Source organism: Chiloscyllium punctatum, chromosome 29, assembly GCF_047496795.1.
Source record: "Chiloscyllium punctatum isolate Juve2018m chromosome 29, sChiPun1.3, whole genome shotgun sequence".
Taxonomy (NCBI): domain Eukaryota; kingdom Metazoa; phylum Chordata; class Chondrichthyes; order Orectolobiformes; family Hemiscylliidae; genus Chiloscyllium; species Chiloscyllium punctatum.
Window position 1 is genome coordinate 9,618,542 of NC_092767.1, and position 5,576 is coordinate 9,624,117.

Sequence of the window (5,576 nt, forward strand, 5' to 3'; positions counted from 1 at the left end):
AGAGGGCAGTAAGGATTTACTAGGATGTTACCTGGACTGGAAGGTTTGAGCTCCAAGAAGAGATGAGATAGGATGGGACATTTTTCGCGGAGCGTAGGAGATTCAGGGGCGACCTTATCCAGAACCATAAAATCATGAGAGGCGTAGATAAGGTAGGTAGCCAGCAGCTTTTCCCCAAGGGCGTCTAAAATTCTGGGGCATATGTTTAAGGTGAGAGGGGAGAGATACAAAAGGGTTTAGAGAGGCAGTTTTCTTCACACTGAGACTGGTGAGTGTCTGGAACGGGCTGCCAGAGGTGATGGAAGTGAGTGCAATTTCATCATTTAAGAAACATTGAGACAGGTGTATGGATAGGTTAGATACGGGGGGTACATGGACCAAACACAGGCAAAAGGGACTAGTTTAACGGTGAAAACTGGATAGCATAGGCACGCTGGCCGAAAGGCCTGTTTCTATGATGGCGATCTCTCGGACTCTTTTATAAAAGCTTCACAGTCACAGCTCCATCTCCCTGTGCTCGACGGTGAATATCACCCACACACCAGCTACTACTCAAAGTTTCTACTGAATACTCCACATCGTTCCCATTCTATTTCAGAATTCCAGGAATTGTTTTTCTTGAGCCATTGTAATATCTCATGTGTTTCACTTGATGGAGGTGAGAGAAATACACCTCTCAGTAATATCAAGTCCAAATAGTTAGCAATTTCTTGATCCTTTGATCACACAAATACTCGGACACCAGCCCTGCATTCTCTCAGTGATCGTAGCTGCTTCTTTCCATCTGAACTGAACTGATTCCTCCATAATCTAAGAAAGAAATTAATGATTAATAACCAACCAATTAATAAAGTTAAAATGACAGAATCATTCATAAATTTCCAATTGAAACACACATTTTGAAATCAAACTGTGAGCAGCTACACAGTAACAAATGGGTGTAAGTGGTGGGGGAGAGAGAATCTAATGAGCTGCTGCACACACAGACAGTGCTGTAAGAAACTAAGGTGTTGATATTTGGGGAATGATGTAAATTGAGGATGTAGTTGGACTGGGGGAAATCGCATTGGACTTGTAATGCAGTGACCCAGAGTACAAATACCAGCAACTGGCTGAATTTTATCTCAAATAATTAATCCATCTGGAATTGAAAGTTAGTTTCATAGTCACCATTGTCGAACCTAATCAGTGATTGCTATAAATACACATCTGCTTCACTCATGTCCATCACCAAAGGGAATCTGGGAATCTTACCTGGTCTGGCCCAGAGGTATTTTCAGAAGACATTAAATAGTTCTGACTGATATATAATGTGTGGTTAAAGATGTATGTTTCCGATATGAATATAGAATGAAAATGGGATGGATATCTGGTTTCAACTTTGGCACTAAAGTTTACAACACACATAATTAACACGGTAATGACTCCTTCCTAACGACTGGTATCAAGACAGATATGGGCAAGGATTTTTATTTTGCTGATTTTTCATCACTTCATACTGAAATGTCGATTGCACTTTGAACACCACCTCAAAGACGTGCTTCAAATGGCAAATGGCAAAGACTGGGGAGCATCAGATTCTCAGTAGCAACACAAGGGACCAAATTCGTTAATTCGTGAGGACATTGTCAACCAGACTAGACCTGAAACTCACGCAAAGGGAACCAATAAGAAATAACAACTTGTTTCAACTTAATGAGATGGGAATCGCGGAGGCCATGGGGCTCAGCAGGAGAAAGAGCATCCACCAGAGGGTGGTAGTGAGAAGTGACTGAGGAAAATTCTGGGAGTTGAATCACTAGAACAGGGAAGGAGATTGCTGAGTATTCAGTGTCAAAGAACAGCTGGATTAACCCCTGTAAAGGGAGGGTGAACAGCAGTGTATGTGATTCAGGTGGGAACTAACAATCAACAACTTTAAGGCAGAGCAAAGAGTGTCTTTCAGCAAGGTGACGGTCCTCCAGGAGCAGTTGATGTTTGTCTCAGTGTGCGTCCCGGGGAATAGACTGGAGAGCACAGAGTCTTGCGTTATGGAGCTGCTCAGGACGAACCTTGACAAAGGCCACTGCATCTTTCTCCAGACTTCCTTTGCAAAGACAAATTCCAGAAGGAGATGTGTGACAGTCTCTCTCCCTCCCACAACCCCTTAGAGAGTAGCATGCTGAGGCGAAGAGAGTCCGGGTGTGAGAGAGGCAGAGAGAGAGAGACAGAAAAAGAGAAAAAAAAGAGAAGAGGATTCAACGACAGGAGCAGGGCTGTCTAGTTGCCTACATGCAGTGCCTTGGTGAGACCACACCTGAAGTCATCTGTATAGTTTTTGTCCCTTATCTAAGGAAGGACATTCATGCATAGAAGGAATACAACAAAGGTTTCCCAGACTGATTCATGGGATAGCAGGACTGATGAATGAAGAGCGACTGGATCAGTTAGGACTATTTTCACTGTAGGTTAGAATAATATGGGGCACCTTTTAGAAACCTACAAAATTCTAACAGGAAAGGTCAGGGTAAACACAGGAAGGATGTTCCCAAGGTCCAGAACAAAGGGTCAATGTCTAAGGATCTGGGGTAGGCTATTTCGAGCTGAGATGAGGATAAATTTCTTCACTCAGGTTGAGGTGAGTCTGTGATATTCACTGTCAGAGAGAATGTTTGTTGGCTAAAACACTGAATGGTTGCAAAGAAAAAGTTATATATTGTCCTCAAAAAGAACAGAAATTTCTGGTGAAACTCAGCAGGTTGACAGATAGAGAAACAGAGTCAGCTGTGAAGAAGGATCACTGGACTCGAAACATTAACTTTACTTTCTCTCCACAGATGCTGTCAGGCTTGTTGAGTTCCTTCAGCAATTTTGGCTTTTGTTTCAGGTTTCTACTATCTGTATTTCTTTGCTTTAGTATGTCATGTTGTGGCTGTGCAGGCCATTGCTTTGGCCACTTTTGAAATGCTGCATGCAGCTCTGGGCTTCTTGCTATAGGAAGGATGTTGTGAAAGTTGAAATGGTTCAGAAAGGACTTACGAGGACGTTGCTGGGGTTGGAGGGTTTGATCTAGAGGGAGAGGCTGAATAGGCTGGCGTTGTTACCCTTGGAGCATGGGAGGCTGAGGGGTGACCTTATTGAGGTTTATAAAACAATGAGGGGCATGGGTAGGGCAAATAGACAAGATGTTTTCCCCAGGGTTGGGGGAGACCAAAACTAGGGGGCATAGGGTTAAGTTGAGGGGGCAAGATTTAAGTTAGGGTCTGGGCTACTTTCTTGAAATGTTTTGAGGGGGTCTGGCTTGGTCCATAACAAGTCAGAGACATGTACAGCACAGAAACAGATCCTTCGGTCCAACTCGTCCATGCTGACCAGATATCCGAACCTAATCCAAAAATCATTCAATACCAGGTTATAGTCCAACAGGTTTAATTGGAAGCACTAGCTTTCGGAGCACTGCTCCTTCATCAAGTGGTTGTTCAAAGTTGGATAATCATCCATGGTATATATAATGATAGATCAGGGTCTATGGGCTGAATGGCCTGCTGCTGCACTGATTTTCTATGTTCCAGTGAATTAATATGTTAAGCACCCCTGAAGAACTTGCTGTGGACATGACTTAAGGAAATTATTGTTTACAATACAATGGAAATGTTTAATGTTTTAACATATGCACTCACTGAATCAGCTCCAAATTCTTGCAGTTGATGATGAAGTTTCTCATTTTCAGAATGCAATCATCTGTGAATTTATTTCCATCCAGGTATAGCATTGACAATGATTCGCTCTGACTAAATGCCATCCTCAGGTCTTCAATGCAAGCAAATGTCAGATTGTTATCCTGCAAACTAAAGATTGATAATTACAAATCAGTTTTCAATACAGCTTGAAAAGATAAAAGAAATTCCACTGAGAAGGAAGAGCAATAATTGGATCAGCATAACAAAGTGAGAAAGCTTTTGAACCATCAGCCTCCTTTTCATTTTATTTGACTCAGTAATGACAAACTAATAATCAATTAACTTTAATGCTTTTAGTCTTTAACACTATTATTCCTTAATTGAAAGGCATTACTCTTAATTTTGAAAAGAATCAAACAGGGTACAGTGCAGGAGGAGGTGATTCGAGGCTCCGAATGAGCAATTCACTTCCTGCCACTCTGTATCCCGTGTCCCTGTGCACTGGGCCTTTCCATACCAAAGTTTAATTCCTTTTTGAACACTTCAGTTGAACCAGCCTCTGCCATGATGTCAGTCAGGCACAACATTCCAACCTTAACCAGTCACTGTGCAAAAAAGATGATCTCACATTGTTCTTGCTTCTTTTGGCAATTTCTTGAATTTTTGTGCTGATATACTTGATCATTTTATGTCAGTGAACAGTTTATTGCTACTGACTCTTTCCACTGTCATTATCATTTTTAATACTTCATTCAAATTACATCACAGCTTCCTTTCCTTAATCCAATGTTTGCAATCTCTCTTCAGACCTCATGTTCATGATCCATGAAATCCTTTTCATGAGTCATTTCTTCCTTTCTCCGATGCCCTGCATCTCTCCTCAAGCATTGTAACAACGTGGGATGTAAACACGTCAGCTTCGGCCAAATTGTATTTATTGAACAAAAAAATTAACTTTTTTACTTTCGTCTCTGAATCTTAACAACTCTTTTTGTTGAGAATCTGAAAATTGTGCTTCTCTAGTTGGAAGAAGTGTGGTTTGAACTGGCTCCTGAATGATGGCTTAACTGTAACTTTAAAATAATGCTCTTTCCTCGATCTTTTAGCTAACGAACCTGTCTCATCATTCAGCATTTTAAACATCTCCATTGGTTACCATGTGACCATAATTTCCACAAAAAGATTCTGATTCAATTTCTCCCTAATATCTTCCTGTTGAAATTTGATTGAAGTCTAATATATACTTGTTGTGCAGAACAGAACAGAATACTCCAGGTGCAGTCCGCAAGATCGAAGAATGTGGTGCTGGAAAAGCATAGCCGGTCAGGCAGCATCTGAGAAGCAGGAAAATCGACATTCCGAACATAAAGCCTTCATCAGGAGTCCTAATGAAGGGTTTATGTTCAAAACATCGATTCTCCTGCTCTTCGGATGCTGCCTGACTGGCTGTGCTTTTCCAGCACCACACTCTTGACTCTAATCTCCAGCATCTGCAGTCCTCACCTTCCCCTATATATTCAACAGTGGTCATGCCAAAGATACAGCAAATTCCTGACTTGCCACAAATCATTGCACATAAAATTTGGGGTTAATGTTGGGAAGATTACCTACTCCAATCGCTTTGTTTTGCATTCCGAATGCGCCAATGATGCAGATAAAATGTTGACTCCTGTATCTCCAATATTATTGTCATTCAGCCTAACAACCAAGAAGAAAAAAACAATCAAGGAGTGGGAAATCTCTCCGATTAACATAGCATAAACTTCAGCTTACAGAAACTCCATCCAACTGCTTCTCATTGACACACTGAGGCATGGGCAGATAGAACAGTGTTGGGCAGTATTAGAAAACAGATTGAAATCTTGCATAACTATTCTGACTGAATTAGTTGGTGACCAGTGAACACATATTTCAAAC

The 5,576-nt window shown here is 41.3% G+C and overlaps 1 long non-coding RNA gene across 1 annotated transcript; it reads right to left on the reverse strand.

Annotated features, from left to right (window-relative positions):
• Window positions 1-437: 437 nt before the first annotated feature.
• Window positions 438-5,312, reverse strand: LOC140454323 (uncharacterized). Its single transcript, XR_011952657.1, has 3 exons — window positions 5,271-5,312; window positions 3,660-3,827; window positions 438-810 (listed from the first exon to the last, which is right to left on the reverse strand). It is a non-coding gene; the product is annotated as an uncharacterized lncRNA (long non-coding RNA).
• Between the last annotated feature and the right edge of the window lie 264 nt (window positions 5,313-5,576).